This window comes from Copadichromis virginalis, linkage group LG23, assembly GCF_057382275.1.
Source record: "Copadichromis virginalis isolate Kocher_CV1m ecotype Utaka linkage group LG23, C_Virginalis_male_GT1.1, whole genome shotgun sequence".
Taxonomy (NCBI): Eukaryota; Metazoa; Chordata; class Actinopteri; order Cichliformes; family Cichlidae; genus Copadichromis; species Copadichromis virginalis.
The window spans coordinates 33407203-33424890 of NC_140639.1; the positions used below are offsets into that span (position 1 = coordinate 33407203).

The following is a 17688-nucleotide window of genomic DNA, read 5'->3' on the forward strand; positions in this document are numbered from 1 at the left end:
GGAATTTGCATTTGCACTGTTACATTTTTATAAAGCTTTAATGTACATAAAAACCAGCTTCTTGTTTAAGTGAAAATAAATGGAAGGTTGTCTTTTTGCGCTAGTAATGTTGTGGAGTTGTATTTTGTCTCGCATCAATTATATCGTCGGTTATATCGTTATCGCAAATTTTCAAATATATATCGTGATAAATATTTTTGGCCATATCGCCATGCTCTATCTGGCTCTATAAATTATTTTTATTTTATGAATGTGCAATGGCAGTTAATGGTTCATTGATATTAAAAGGCCAACATTCACTACCTGGGGCTGCAGATCGAGGCACCCTTATCTCTCTCTCTTGCTCTTTATGAATGTGAGCTGTAAATGAGCAAAGAGGAAAGTAAATATATGACAGCTGTGCTAAGCAGTGCTGTTCTGCAAACCTTTGACGTTAAATGAAAATGAATTAATAAAAAAATAAATAAAAAAGAGCGACTCTATGTAGGCTTTGTCAGAATAAACTGGAAAATAACGAAGCATTTGAAGAGACGTGTAACCATATTCTGCACCAGGATGTAGACGTTAACATGGAAAAACCCAAGGCTATTGGTGCTAGCAGTGCTAATGTTAAACAAACTCTGGACTTTCTACTTCTCTACAAGCTCAGTTGTCACATCGTGACAGCTAACTGCGTGTCATGATCACAAGACATCTGGACACATATTTATCAAAACAAAACAGGAAATTGGTGAGGAGGATAAAGGACAACTAGGACCAAACTAGGACCAAAACTGAAGCTGAATGACAGAGTTCAGCAAGAAAGACAACAAAATGGAAAAACTAAATGGAGTCAAGTTAAAAAATAATGACTTGCTCTCCATCCTGCTAATGCACCCATCACAAACAACTTCCCAAAGAAAGCTTATCCACATACTGAGGCAAATATAGCCAATCAAAAAAAACCCTGTTGTTAGCAACTCGTAATACAGCACATGACTTGTGGTGTAATGTCCATATGTCATATGATTCTTCTGAAATAAGGGTTATATTTTCAGTACCTGAAACTACTTTGCAGTACCTAAAATACTTGTAAATGTAAAATGTATTGTGAGTATTTTTAAATACCAAACATTACATGGTAAATGCTTTGTAACTCGCTGTATGATGCATTACCAAATTATTGTACTAATATGTGCGATATATCACAATCCTGTGGCAAGACATGCAGTCAGACACCGAGCTTAACACCAGTGAATAAAACTTGAACTCAGCCCGTAAAGTAAGCAAATCACTTGACCACAATAACATCTCACTCTCTCAGCTACTCCAGCCAATACTCTATTCTCTTCCTCCCAGTCCTCACATACAAGTGCATCATTGTGCCAGTGGATACAGAGGCACATTCTTGTACCTTCTACTGTTTACTTTTCAGCTCTGTTTGTTTGCTCTCCTTATATCCCTCCTTCATATCTGCAGGTTTTAGGTATAAGGGAGTAACCGTGGTGGAAAAAAAGGAGAGTCTGACCAACTTTTGCCATGACACAATCCCATCATTGACTCACTTCTGCATCTGCAGCTTAAAAGAAGTGGGCAGCTGATATTTCCATCAGCTAAATGCGCTAAAGTAAAAGCATTTATACTGCAGGTTGTCTGTGGCTGGTTATAATCTAAGATTGTTAGATTATAACCCTTGTGAGGAGCATTTCCCCAGCCTGTATTGTGAAAGTTTCACAATTCACAAAACTTCTTTCTTTTTTTTACTCTGCTTTTTGGGGATCTTAAGATAATTTCGAAATAAAGAAACCCTGTGGGAAAAAAAGCCAAAGGGGAAATAGCTCAGACATTCATCTGAAACCTACAGGGCTGTGACTAGGCAACCATTTCAAAGAAAACTTACACAACACAAAAAGTCCATATCACATGGCTTTAAAGCAAATCTTCATCTGCATACACTAGAATAAGACATGGCCAGGAACAAAGCTTATTATAGTTCACAAAAAACACAACTACAAGCAGGTAATAAAAAAAAGTTTAATTTTAAGTAATTTGTCTTTTATTATTAACTTGTGGGCATGTAAAACTAACTATGTTTTTTGAAACTGGTCATAACTGAAAGTCAAAGGTGGCATGTATTGTACACAGACTGCATATAAAAAACAGCTGTACCTTTGAAGTCTGAAAAGTGAAGCCAAATCAGGAGTGCCTGAGACCTGAAATGTCTCTAATCGTCTGCAGGGGGAGATTCCTCACAATAAAAACAAACATCTAGTCGATGGTCGATCTAGTCCATGGAAAATAACCGTACTGCTGACCTAATCCATGACCTCAATAAACACTTTCCTATTTCCTGAATCCATGTTCTATATTACTAGTTTTGAATAAAATACAATGTTTATTTTGGAAATTATGGTCCCCAAATGAATCAAGAAGTTGGATAAAGCAGCGTATTCTTTACAGAATGACTAAGCATGACAGTAGGTGGCTTTACAGTAGCAGCAGCAGCCATCTTTTACATTATTTTACATTTATATTATTGTTATACCTTATATATTTGTTATGACTTGCACTTGATAAATATGCTCCCTCAACCCTTCACTTATTATGAATAAAAACTAAACTAATACAATACTAGTAAAAGTATATTTTTTTTTAAAAAAGCACAAAACTAAAGAGCAGACCCACTGTGGAAACTAAGAAAAATATTTAAAAAGAAAAGAAATTAAAACGAAAACAGACAAAATAGACAAAACAACAATAACTCTGTCCTGGGAGTGTGAAGCAGGATCGAATAGAAGAGTGCAAGCAAAGTCCAAGTTCCCCAAAAACTAAAATACTGAATTAAAGCACTTTTCATCACTTCTATTCAGCCTGATAATATGGAGCCAGCGAAGCAAAAAGCTTGGATGGATAGTGGAAAGAAAAGAGAAGGCCAACTTCAGTAAGCCTGAACGAATTGGTTCGATCTAAGAATGTGGTCTTCCTGGCAGCTTATTCCGGTCTACTGACATGGCTGGGAAAACGAAAGAGGGAGGGAGAAGGACTGAAAAGGTAAAAAAAAAAAAGCCCACACCCTTGCTAATGTGCCCTATTTATCTGTACCACGTTACATTACAGGACTTAAGATAGCTAGCATACCGTTATGCTTTAGGCTGTTGTTTTAACGCTATAACAACACAGGAACTGCATTTTTCAGACGACTGGTCAGTAATATCAGGTTCGCCATTGCCATAATACTCTAATAATGGCTAAGCGTCTTTATGACTTTAATGAGGTCGTTCAGTTGCGTCTAAATCATATGACAATCATTAAGTTTTACGACACTAAAGTGTTGCGAATAACCGTTAGCTAACCTTACCGCACAGCCATTAAATATTAATGAGGTGCTTTAAGACGACGGGTACATTTTGGGCAGTCATAACGCTGCTAAAAAAAAATAGCTGAAATGAGAACACACTGGGAGGTGTGCATATCAAGAGAAAAGCAGCGGAGGAGCCGAGAAGCAGACCCCCTTTGTTCCGACATAAACAGCAGGAACGCAGAGAGCTAGCCGTAACGACGTTAGCTTGTAAGGTACACGAAGTCAGGATGTAACAGTTAATACTAGGAAGGCTTTGCTACAACAATTTGGTAAATGCCGTCTTACCTTTTAAATTTTTGGTTGAAAAGTCAGCTTAAACGCTCCTGAATTTCAGATAGCAGCAAACGCCTTTTTTTTTTCTTGTCTCTGCTTCGCTGTGGCTCTCCGCCGATCAAACCTGAAGGGGACTTCTGGAAAGTGATGTCACTCCTGGCTTCCTGGTCGTGCCAACCACGTCAATCAGTATTGACGTTGTAAGCCACGCCCAGTACCGGTCACATGAATATTAACTCACCAGGACCATAATTATACGAAAACATTGTGATCATCGGTAATTAATGATAAGACAACTGTTCATTTTTGTTCTCTTTGGGGAACATGAGTCTAAGACTTTTAACTCAAGCGCAATTCAGTATAAATGAATCCTACTGTACTGTGAAGAGGCCATGCTGGGTTAAGCTAAAAGACAACATGGACTTTGTTTTCAGAGCGACGTCATTGTAGCTCATAGGAAAAAAAAGGAGGTTAAGTGATTATGTTGCAAACTTCTTCTTCAGTATGACACTCTTAACTTCAGGTTACAGGCATTTCTTTCAAAACTAAACGTTCACTCAGTGTCCTTTGTAGTGGACAACAAGTCTTACTAATACCTCCACCCATGTCAATATTTAAGTAAGCTGAGGGCAGAGTGAGGAAGGAAGGACTTTACTCATAGTTGTAGAAGAGGAGTCAGACTCAGACTTATTGCTACCAGAGTACAAAGTGAGGGAGGGCCAAACAGTAATCATCAGCCAAAAAAAGTGATTTTACAATGTTTCTATGTGTTTTTTATGTCTGATATCTTTCCTTATGTCCGTAAATAGCCTGTAGTCAGCAGAATATATCAAATAAAGAAATCACCTGGTTTGCAAGAGGCTTTATGACTTAGCAGTTTTAAACATACTCTGTGTTCTACATCATAATCAATCCAGTCCTTTTTGGACACTTAAAATATCGTTTGTAGAATTTAAAATTCTGTCTGTCATTCTTGCTGTCAATACATCCATGTTAAGGAGAGGTCAGAGGTCAAATGTGACAATGATGTTTTAAACTTCTATACAGTATGTTCTACATATTGACAATACACAACATGCTTTAAGAATCATATGCTGTAAGAATCATAGTTTCTAAGTTATAAGGCACTTTTGTTGAATTTTGAACTAGTTATTATTAAGCTGACTTTGAAGACCTCGGTTGGATGGGGAGTGTCAGTGCACAGCCATTTTAAGATCTCTGCAGAGGTTTTAAGTCTGGGCTCTGCCTGGAACACTCAGGGATATTCACAGAGTGCTGAAGCCACTGCTTTGTTATCTTGGCTGTGTGCTTTGGGTTTTTGTCCTTTGACCAAGTCTGACATCCAGAGCACTCTGGAGCAGATTATCATCAAGCATGTCTCTATAAATTCCTGAATCAAACCCAACTAGTCTTCTAATTCCTGCTGAAGAAAAATTGCTTGGCGCTTGGTGCTGCTACCACCATGCTTTATTTTAGGGATGGTATTGGTCAGGTGATGAGCAGTGCCTGTTTCCTCCAGACATGACTCTTGGTATTAAGGGCAAAGAGTCCAATCTTCTTTTCATCATTTTGTTTTATTTTTGTTTGGAACAAAATTCAAAGCTGGGACCTGTGCCTTAGGAGGTAATACAGGTGTAAGGACAAGAAAGACATTGTGGACAAAACAGGGCACCCCCCAAGGTCAAGGTTCTTTATTTGTCACATGCATAGTTATACAAGTATAACACACAGTGAAATGTAGCCTGACACGCTCCTCGACATGTGCAAAAAAATTGGGGGGGGGGGGGTGTAGAGGAAAAACATTATATATATATGTATATGTGTATATATATATATATATATATATATATATATATATATATATATAATGTATATATATAATGTTATATAATGTGCGCCTTGAGTTGTGTGTTGTGTGAGAGTTGTGTGAGACTTGATAAGTGTGTAACGTTGTGCTATGTCACTATATATATATTTGCAGGTAAGCAGATACAAGATGGTAAATAACTTAAAATGTATCTACAGATGAGTCCACGGGGTTGCAGAGAATGTGGGAAAGTTGGCCGTTGATCCCCACTATGTGTCATTAGTATATAAGTTATTGGTAGCGATGTGAATTAGCCGTGACGCTAACGATTAGCAGCTAGATCTGATTCATTAGTTTGTGCGGGAACCTCGTGGTGCTTTTGTGGATTTATACCTGTACCGGGCTGTAATCACAGCAGATATAGACTGGTGGATCACACTCTCTTTTGGTCATCCTCTAATTGGAAGGTTGGTGGTTCAATCTCTGGCTGCTCTAGTCTCCAAGGAGTTGCAGTTTCAGTATCTTACCCAAGTTGTTCCATTGACGTGTTAGATGGAGAGCACTTAGGTATAGGAAAAATGTGTGTGATTAATGTTTGTATTATGAAGTGCTTTGATGGCTCACGCAGAGTAGAAAAGCACTATGTAAGAGCCAGTCCTGAAGGTCCTTCAATGGCCTACCCAATTTGTGGAGGTTGTTCATGATCAACAACTGTCAAATCAGCAGCCTTTCTTATGATTGTGGTTGGGTTACCATATAGGCCTGACCATGCTGCAGAAATGGATGTACAGTGGGATGCAAAGGTTTGGGCAACCTTATTAATAGTTATCATTTTCCTATATAAATCATTGGTTGTTACAATAAAAAAAATGTCAGTTAAATATATCATATAGCAGACACACACAGTGATATTTGAAAAGTGAAATGAAATTTATTGGATTCATAGAAAGTGTGCAATAATTGTTTAAACAAAATCAGGCAGGTGCATAAATTTGGGCACCACAAAAAAAGAAATGAAATCCATATTTAGTAGATCCGCCTTTTACAGAAATTACAGCCTCTAAACGCTTCCTGTAGGTTCCAATGAGAGTCTGGATTGTGGTTGAAGGTATTTTGGACCATTCCTCTTTATAAAACATCTAGTTCATTCAGGTTTGATGGCTTCTGAGCATGGACAGCTCTCTTTAACTCACACCACAGATTTTCAATAATATTCAGGTCTGGGGACTGAGATGGCCGTTCCAGAACGTTGTACTTGTTCCTCTCCATGAATGCCTTAGTGGATTTTAAGCAGTGTTTCGGGTCATTGTCTTGTTGAAATATCCAGCCCCGGCGCAGCTTCAGCTTTGTCACTGATTCCTGGACATTTGGTCTCCAGAATCTGCTGATACCGAGTGGAATCCATGTGTCCCTCAACTTTGACAAGATTCCCAGTCCCTGCACTGGCCACACAGCCCCACAGCATGGTGGAACCACCACCATATTTTACTGTAGGTAGCAGGTGTTTTTCTTGGAATGCTGTGTTCTTTTCCCTCCATGCATAACGCCCCTTGTTATGCCCAAATAACTCAATTTTAGTTTCATCAGTCCACAGCACCTTATTCCAGAATGAAGCTGGCTTGTCCAAATGTACTTTAGCATACCTCAAGCAGCTCTATTTGTGCTGTGGGCGGAGAAAAGGCTTCCTCTGTATCACTCTCGCATACAGCATCTCCTTGTGTAAAGTGCGCCGAATGGTTGAAGGATGCACAGTGACTCCATCTGCTGCAAGATGATGTTGTAGGTCTTTGCTGGTCTGTGGGTTGACTCTGACTCTTCTCACCATTCGTTGCTTCTGCTTATCCGAGATTTTTCTTGGTCTGCCACTTCAAGCCATAACTTGAACTGAGCCTGTGGTCTTCCATTTTCTCAATATGTTCCTAACTGTGGAAACAGACAGCTTAAATCTCTGAGACAGCTTTCTGTATCCTTCCCCTAAACCATGATGGTGAACAATCTTTGTCTTCAGGTCATTTGAGAGTTGTTTTGAGACCCCCATGTTGCTACTCTTCAGAGAAAATTAAAAGAGGAGGGAAACTTACAATTGACCCCCTTAAATTATCTCATTATTGGATTCACCTGTGTATGTAGGTCAGGGGTCACCAAGCCAATTTGAGTTCCAATAATTAGTTCTAAAGGTTTTGGAATCAATAAAATGACAACAGTGCCCATATTTATGCACCTGCCTGATTTTGTTTAAACAATTATTGCACACTTTCTGTAAATCCAATAAACTTCATTTCACTTCTCAAATATCACTGTGTGTGTCTCCTATAAGATATATTTAACTGGATATGGATAAAGTCATACCTTTCTGACAGAGGTTTCTGTGTTAAGCTGGGGTTAGCTGCATCTTCTGTGGCTCCTCTGCATTGGGGTGTGCCCCAGGGATCTATCCTTGGGCCATTACTCTTTTCGCTGTATTTACTCCCTCTTGGTGCGATATTTCGAAAACATAAAGTATCTTTTCACTTGTATGCTGATGATTCAATTCAATTCAATTCAATTTTATTTATATAGCGCCAAATCACAACAAAAGTCGCCTCAAGGCGCTTCATAGATACAGAGAAAAACCCAACAATCATATGACCCCCTATGAGCAAGCACTTTGGCGACAGTGGGAAGGAAAAACTCCCTTTTAACAGGAAGAAACCTCCGGCAGAACCAGGCTCAGGGAGGGGCGGCCATCTGCTGCGACCGGTTGGGGTGAGAGAAGGAAGACAGGATAAAGACATGCTGTGGAAGAGAGACAGAGGTTAATAACAGATATGATTCAATGCAGAGAGGTCTATTAATACATAGTGAGTGAGAAAGGTGACTGGAAAGGAAAAACTCAATGCATCATGGGAATCCCCCGGCAGCCTACATCTATTGCAGCATAACAAAGGGAGGATTCAGGGTCACCTGGTCCAGCCCTAACTATATGCTTTAGAAAAAAGGAAAGTTTTAAGCCTAATCTTAAAAGTAGAGATAGTGTCTGTCTCCCGAATCCAAACTGGAAGCTGGTTCCACAGAAGAGGGGCCTGAAAACTGAAGGCTCTCCCTCCCATTCTACTTTTAAATACTCTAGGAACAACAAGTAGGCCTGCAGAGCGAGAGCGGAGCGCTCTAATAGGGTGATATGGTACTACAAGGTCATTAAGATAAGATGGGGCCTGATTATTTAAGACCTTGTATGTGAGGAGCAGGATTTTGAATTCAATTCTGGATTTAACAGGAAGCCAATGAAGGGAAGCCAAAACAGGAGAAATATGCTCTCTCTTTCTAGTCCCTGTCAGGACTCTTGCTGCAGCATTTTGGATTAGCTGAAGGCTTTTCAGTGAGTTTTTTGGACATCCTGATAATAATGAATTACAGTAGTCCAGCCTGGAAGTAATAAATGCATGAACTAGTTTTTCAGCGTCACTCTGAGACAGGATATTTCTAATTTTAGAGATGTTGCGCAAATGGAAGAAAGCAGTCTTACATATTTGTTTAATATGTGCATTGAAGGACATGTCCTGGTCAAAAATGACTCCAAGGTTCCTCACCGCGTTACTGGAGGCCAAGGTAATGCCATCCAGAGTAAGAATCTGATTAGATACCATATTTCTAAGATTTTCAGGGCCGAGTACAATAACCTCAGTTTTATCTGAATTAAGAAGCAGAAAGTTAGCGGCCATCCAGGTCTTTATGTCTTTAAGACATTCCTGCAGTTTAACTAATTGGTGTGTGTTATCTGGCTTCATGGACAGATAGAGCTGGGTGTCATCTGCATAGCAGTGAAAATGTATGCTATGTCTTCTAATGATACTGCCTAAGGGAAGCATGTATAATGTAAACAGAATTGGTCCTAGCACTGAACCCTGTGGAACTCCATAATTAACCTCAGTGTGTGAAGAGGACTCTCCATTTACATGCACGAATTGGAGTCTATTAGATAGATATGATACAAACCACTGCAGTGCAGTACTTGTAATACCTACAGCATGTTCTAATCGCTCTAATAGGATATTATGATCAACAGTATCGAACGCTGCACTGAGGTCTAGCAGGACAAGCACAGAGATGAGTCCACTGTCAGAGGCCATAAGAAGATCATTTGTAACCTTCACTAAAGCTGTTTCTGTGCTGTGCTGAGCTCTGAAACCTGACTGAAACTCTTCAAATAAACCATTCCTCTGCAGATGATCTGTTAGCTGTTTGACAACTACTCTTTATTTACCTTTTAGCCACCTGGTTACTTCTCCCTGTCAATCTTTACTTGACTGTCTCAGTGAAGTTAAAGTGTGGATGGCAAATAACTTTTTAAATTTTAATGATCATAAAACGGGAGCAATTTTATTTGGCCCGCATTGCTCTATTGTTTCTCCAGATGCTCATTTTGGTGTTTTGACCTCCTATCTGAAAAGTTCAATCGTAAATCTTGGTGTGAATTTTGATTCCGCACTTACCGTGGCGACCGTGGCTCAGGGGGTTGGGAATCGCATCTGTAACCGGAAGGTCGCCGGTTCGATCCCTGGGCTCTCTGTCCTGGTCATTGTGTCGTTGGGCAAGACACTTTACCCTACTTGCCTACTGGTGTTGGCCAGAGGGGCCGATGGCAGCTTCGCTTCTGTCAGTCTGCCCCAGGGCAGCTGTGGCTACAACTGTAGCTTGCCTCCACCAGTGTATGAATGTGAGAGTGAATGAATAGTGGTATTGTAAAGTGCTTTGGGTGCCTAGAAAAGCGCTATATCAATCCAATCCATTATTATTACCTTTGATGGTCATGTAAATGGGGTGGTAAAATCGGCTTTTTATCACCTCAGACACCTAGCGAAGGTCCAGCCTTTCCTTTCCAAACACAGTTTGGAAACTCTTATTGATGCCTTTATTACCTCACGTTTGGACTATTGCAATTCCCTTTTAATTGGGGTTGGGTTAGGCACCCTGTCACGCTTGCAATTAGTGCAAAATGCGGCGGCACGTTTTTTAACTGGTAGAAGGAAATTTGACCGCATCACTCTGGTTCTGGCTTCACTACATTGGCTTCCTATTGTTTTTAGGATCCGTTTTAAAGTCCTTTTATTGGTTTTTAAATCTTTAAACAGTCTGGCCCCTGTTTATTTATCCGATTTGGTGAAGCCTCATGTTCCTACTCGCTTGCTCCGTTCAGCTGATCAATTGCTGTTGCCAGTCCCTAAGTCGCAGCTGAAACTCAGAGGAGATTGAGCTTTCTCAATTGCGGCTCCGAAGCTTTGGAACAGCCTTCCCCTTCATATTAGACAAGCGTCTTCAGTGCAGCTCTTTAAGTCCAGATTGAAAACCTATTTTTATTCCCTGGCTTTTAACTCTGCGGGAAACTGACATCCCTCCTATTATTTTATACTATGTTTTGCTTTTCTTTGTTTTTGTGTTGTTCAGCACTTTGGTCTGCCTGGTGCGTTTTTAAAGTGCTATATAAATAAACGATGATGATGATGATGATGATGATGATGATGATGATGAAATAAATAATTAGCAAATGCTATGCATATTTACAAAGGCATAGACTGTACACTCAGAGGAATGTAACCATAGTTATAAATGTGCAAAAGTATATGTCTTAGATTCTAGAAGCAAACCAACTGACAAATGGGGAGACATTTTCTCTGGCTCAATGAACTCATCACAATCTTGAACATTTGACTGTAAGCAGACAATATCATCAACACGTTTCCATTTATTTTGCAGTTTTCCAATAGGGCCATGCTTTAAAACTAAATGCACAAAGTGATGTGTAGATGACCTCTTTTTAGTTTGAAAGACTCATGGTGAGTACTTTTCAAAGACTGACCTGCACAGGCCCATCCATTCAGTGTCCCCCTCATTCATGCTGGTTCCCATTTATGCTGCAGAAGCACTAAACTACTGTGAACTAAATAATTAAATTGAGCTTGCATTTCAATACATTAACAGTGATATGGGTATTTAAATTTTTCATTACCATACTGCATGAATTAGTGTATCAGTAGAATTCAGCTGAGGGAGCACAGGGACTTTACTGGTGGGCCCTGTCAATAATGTTCCTACTGTACCACATTTTCTTCTTTAATTCAACTTTCCAATTAAATGCTAACCGGAGCACCCTGTGACTGGTGGAACCTGTGGCTTAGGAGGTAGCGCAGGGCTTCTTCTAATTGGAAGGTTGGTGGTTCAATCTTTGGCTAATCTGCTAGTCTAGTCTAGTTTCAGTGTCTTACCCAAATTTTTTCACTGAAGTGTTAGCTGGAGAGTCCTTAGGTATGGGAAAAATGTGTGTCTACTGTCGTGGAATTTTGTAAAAAAAAAAAAAAAAAAAAGTCTGCAACACAGAAAGAGCTGTGGTCAAGCTATTTATTACTGCGTGCAGGAGAGCCAACACACATCAAACATCACAGTACAATGTCCTCAACAGTCTGTAATGAATACACAGTTTGTTTTTATTTTTACTGGCTTTCTGCACTGGAGGTACAGATCAGGTTATGCCATAGGTTAAAACACAGGGTCTCAGAAGTGTCTACACTTATGACATGAATAAATCTACGGTGTGCATAATGTATATTTGTTAGGATGCCTGGGTCATTGACCCAGGGTTTTTGAGTTTATTATATTATTTATCATTTCTAGTCTTTGGTTTCTTTGTTAGAGCTCTGTCTTATGGTTTATGTCTCTGTGTAATCTTTAGTTGCAGTCTCCCCTGTCTGCTATATCCCCGTGTCCAGTCAGTGTCTGTCTGCCCTGGTCCCACGTCTCTGTTCCCTCTGTTGTAGTGCCTGCCTGTGAGTCTGTAAGTTCAGTCTGTGTTATGTTTTCTGTTTTACTTTGAAAGTCCGTGTCTCATGTAAATGTGTCTGGTTTTGCTTCCTTTGTCTCGTTAGGCCTGATTTGCCCCAGCTGTTTCCCTCCTGTTACCTATTCCCTGATTGCTCCATTTGTGTATTTAAGCCCTGTGTTTCTCTGTGTCCGTGTTGTGATCTACCCTTGTTTTGCTGTGTGTTCTGTCTGTGTAAAGTTTACCTTGGAGTCTCAGTTTTGTTACTTTTTTGTGGAGTTCAGCATTAAAGCTGTATTTAACTTCACCTTTGATTTCCGTGAGTCTGCATTTTGGGTCTTTCATATCACCACTCCTGCCTGCACACAGCCGTTTCATAACAGAAGATCGCGACCAGAACATGGACCCAGCAGACGTTGAACTGCACGAGCGCCGACAGGTAGCTCTCTCCCAGCTAGAGGAGGAGCTCCGGTGGAGGCCATGGCTCACCCCCACTATGGGCACATTTTTCATGGGACTCATTAAGCTCTGGGGGGTGCCCGGAGTTGCCATGCTGCTTCACCTGCTGCTTCGCCTGCACTTGTGCTACCTACACTACAAGTGGGAGGTCTTCGTTTAACTTCGGACACACATTCCTTGCTGGAGCCACAGCGTTGCTCCTCCCGAGGAAAGCGGCGCCCACGCTGCCGTCATATGGACAATTCTGAGCAACTTGTGGTGGTGAGTCGAAATGACTACATTTCCCACACTCCTGAGCCAATAAACAGAAATGACTATAATCTCACCTCAGACACCTTCGGGATCTCTTTTCTCGATGATGATTTGGATTGGGAGGCCAGTTTTGGTTTAGCTCCTCACGAGCTAGTTAATGACAATATACATTCCTCTGAGATTTTTAGTCCTAAGACTGTTCATCGTGGTGGAAATAAGCTAAAACCCACTTTTGCCAAGTCTGTTTTTTCTAAACCTGGCCACGTAAAGTCTGAGACTGTGAAAACTGTTAAATCAAAGACTGTTAAGACCTGCTCCGCCGCCGCCGCTGGCTTCATGGTCAACCCCCTGAGCTGTTTTCTGGACTCTTGGGCCGTCGACCTCAAGGCCGGCCCCCTGAACTGTTTTGGGAGTGTTTTCCTGGTACCCTGCGCATTTTGTGGGCTTTATTTTTTTTTTGGGGGGGGGGGGGGACACTGTAAAGATAAAAGAATGCACTAAAATGTTTATTGGGTTTTTTTTGTTTTTTTTGTTTTTATTGACTGGTTTGTCCTTGTTGGCAGCCTCTCAGCTGGTACAGATGGAGGCCCTGGGAATTCGATGATAGATTAGTATTGCAAATGTGCTTATGCCAAGAGATAATAACCATTTGAATTTATACCTAAAGTGATGCACAGGAAGGGTAGAATTTATAATTTAATGAGTGCCATATTTTAAGCACAAAGCAAATATGCATCAAAGGGGTGTAGGGGAGATCAGTGGAGCTTAACGTCACAGTGCCATGAGGCTGTCTTTTTATCTGGCTGGATCGCTGTGCACTGTAAAAAAAATTAAGATAAATAATAAGGGGCCCCAACATAAAAAGAGAACATTTTAGTAACAAGTTGCACAACTTCTTAAAGTGCTGGTCAACCATGGAGCTACATTGTGTCAAATAAATGACAACATGTCATAGATAAGCTACAAAGGTAGCTGACACTTCACAGAAGACCAAACATTATAGCCAAAATGTGCTTAATAGTCAAATATGGATCCAAACATCTGGCGAGTCAGGCTGATTTGTACACAGAGAACAGTGTGAGCTCTCAGCAGCTGACTTTAATAAGAAGGACAAACGTGCCAGAGGAATTACCGAATGGATGTCCCGCTAACAGTCAGCTATCCCCGTGTTGGTGTTATTCTAACAATATCTTGATTAATACTGTTCTAAGACCATCATTGCAACTGATCAATAACATTTTGTGACATCATGTGATGCTTTGTGAGTCAGGGAAAGAGTGGAGCAATACTAAATGCTTAGTTTAAAACTCCAGGTCCTAGTCCCTGGGTTCCCAGATATTTGTAGCTGTCCTCGATGTCTGCAATGTTGCCTCCTGGGAGTGCATTCCCTCAGTTCTGACTACTTTCCCTCTCTTATTTACCATCTCGTGACATGAACATTCAGAGGTCATTGCTGTAAATTCTAGTAGTGTGGATCAGTGAATCGACGTCTCGCTCACTCTTGACATACTATCACTAGTTAGTTAAACAACTATATATATATCATATTCAGGTCAGACTTTGGGGAGTACCCCTCATGAATCTTTGAAACTAAAAAGAGGACATTCTTCTGCGTTTGCATGTAGTTTTTAAGCATGACCCCCCCCCCCCCCCCCAAAGCATGAAAATTGCAAAGAAATTGGAAATGTGTTGGTGATATTGTGTGCTCACAGTCAACTGTTCTAGTGTATAATAAGTTCATTCTCTACTTATAAAATGTCTCCTGTTTGGCTCCTGCCTTCGTTCTGCAATTTAAGACCATTTTTTGACTACTGTGACTACATTTCTCTGTGATGTAGTGTGCCTATATGGTTGTAAATATTGAAAAGCAAGGTGACTTAAATGCCCCTTGAAAAAGTAGGTTGCTAGTACATGTCTGCTGCTGACCCTGACTCTGGATCAGTATAAAACATGATTCTTTTTATATGTATATTGTAAAAGATCGCTGATTTATTTATTTGCATTATACTATTAGTATAAGGGCTAATTTACACTACAAAATCCTACTCTCAAAAACTGACATAGATGTAACTCTGTCTGTGAAGCTGAATTAAATAAGTGCTATAAATGTCTTAAACATGTTTAGCGCCATCGCGTGCCAGCACAGAATGCTTGAGTGCGTCGCAGCACCCAGCATATCTCCACTCTTGCCGGTCATTCCACCTTTGCTTTGGAGGACTCATCGGAGGCAGCGGGGGAAGAGAGACGGTTTCCTTGTACTACTTCGTCAGCTTCATCTTTATCTTTTATAGCTATGCCCCGCAATACATTTTTATACCAGGTGATCTCTTCGAGCTTTTACAGCTCTTTCGAGATGATTATGATCAAAATTGGAAGAGATCAGCTCATGTATGATATTTTAATTTATCTTCCACCTCCTGGGTCTGCTTAATCTTTTCTGTCAGTATTTCAAGTCTTTTTAACTCCCACTATTAGGTTTGGCATGGTCATCACTGTTAGGGACTTATATTCATGCAGAAGATCCATCAAATGGTATCACTAAGGAATTCCTGAGCATTACAGACTCTTTTAACTTTGTTCAACATGTATCAGGGCCTACTCATATTCATCTTGCAATAATTCAGAGATTCTTGGCTTATATACACTCAACAAAAATATAAACGCAACACCTTTGTTACTGCTCCCATTCCCCATGGGATGGATGTAGAGACCTAAAATTCATTCCAGATACACAATATAACCATCCCTCCCAAACAGTGGTCACAAATCAGTCCAAATGTGTGGTAGTGGGCACATCTGTTATATTGAGATAATCCATCCCACCTCACTGGTGTGCCACATCAGGATGCTGATCTGACATGAGTAGTGCACAGGTGTACCTCAGACTGCCCACAACAAAAGGCCACCCTGGAATGTGCAGTTTTGTCTCACAGCAAAATGCCACAGATGCCACAAGCAATGAGGGAGCGTGCAATTGGCATGCTGACAGCAGGAATGTCAACCAGATCTGTCGCCCGTGCATTGAATGTTCATTTCTCAACCATAAGCCGTCTCCACAGGCGTTTCAGAGAATATGGCAGCACATCCAACCGGCCTCACAACCGCAGACCTTGTGTAACCACACCAGCCCAGGACCTCCACATCCAGCAGGTTCACCTCCAAGATCGTCTGAGACCAGCCACCCAGACAGCTGCTGGAACAATTGGTTTGCACAACCAAACAATTTCTGCACAAACTGTCAGAAACCATCTCAGGGACGCTCAACTGCATGCCCGTCGTCCTCATCGGGGTCTTGACCTGACTCCAGCTCGTCGCCGTAACAGACTTGTGTGGGCAAATGCTCACATTTGATGGCATCTGGCACGTTGGAGAGGTGTGCGCTTCACGGATGAATCATGGTTCACATTGTTCAGAGCAGATGGCAGCTGAGAATGTCCCAGTTCTTGCATGGCCAGCATACTCACCGGACATGTCATCCATTGAGCATGTTCGGGATGTGCTTGACCGGCGTATACGACAGCGTGTACCAGTTCCCACGAATATCCAACAACCTCGCACAGCCATTGAAGTGGAGTGGACCAACATTCCACAGGCCACAATTGACAATCTGATAGACTCCATGCGACGATGTGTTGCACTGCATGAGGCAAATGGTGGTCACACCAGATACTGACCGGTTCTGGGTCCCCAGACCCCCAATAGCGCAAAAAACTGCACATTCCAGGGTGGCCTTTTGTTGTGGGCAGTCTGAGGTACACCTGTGCACTACTCATGATGTCAGATCAGCATCCTGATGTGGCACACCTGTGAGGTGGGATGGATTATCTCAATATAGCAGATGTGCCCACTACCACACATTTGGACTGATTTGTGACCACTGTTTGGGAGGGATGGTTATATTGTGTATCTGGAATGAATTTTAGGTCTCTACGTCCATCCCATGGGGAATGGGAGCAAAAACAAAAGTGTTGCGTTTATATTTTTGTTGAGTGTAATAAGTCAGTGAAAGAGGCTAAATACTCTTATTTCAATAATCTCGTAAATTGTCATAAGAATAATCCAAGGGTATTATTTGAGATTATCAACAGTATTGTTTGTTCTCCAACTCAGCTGTCTGATGATGATTGCAATACATTTCTCAATCACTTTGTAAATAAGTTGATGGACTTGAGATCAAAAATCTCCTCAAATGGCTCCCCTCATGAAAATGGTCCTTGGTGCCCTGGATCATCTACTTCTTTTTCTCCAATTACAATGAATGGTTTAACTTCAGTAACAGGTCAAATGAAATCCTTGTCATAATATCCTTAGATATATTACCTCCTTCTGTCCTTTCTGGGACTCACCAGCAATGGTCCCACATTGCTGTCTGTCATTAACAGTGACTCATTAATACTGAGGCAAGGTAACTGTGAAGTAACAGATTCTGAAGAAACAGAATCTTGATGCAAGTTCTACTGGTAATTATTTGCCTATTTCAAAATTGCCATGTAGAAGCAAATTATTATAAATTATTACAAAGCAATTGTAGAAAATTAGTTCTTGGGCAGCACCATGGCTCGGTGATTAGCACTGTTGCCTCACAGCAAGAAGATCCTAAATTCGGTGATGTTTAGGTGATGAAGCTTAAAAGACATATACTGCTGATTGTCATCGGCATAGAAATGATAAGAAATGTTATTAAAAGATTGAATAATGCCAACTAGAGAATGCATGTAGAAAGAAAATAATAATGGATCCAAAACTGAACTCTAACCTGCAGGT

General features: G+C 40.7%; 1 protein-coding gene across 1 annotated transcript in view; it reads right to left on the reverse strand.

The window, feature by feature from the left end:
• Window positions 1-3787, reverse strand: part of sdcbp2 (syndecan binding protein (syntenin) 2) — a 30733-nt gene extending 26946 nt beyond the window's left edge. Inside the window, exon 1 of the mRNA XM_085448963.1 lies at window positions 3626-3787. The gene's annotated coding sequence lies outside the window, so the exon portion shown is untranslated. The remainder of the gene's footprint in view (window positions 1-3625) is intronic.
• Between the last annotated feature and the right edge of the window lie 13901 nt (window positions 3788-17688).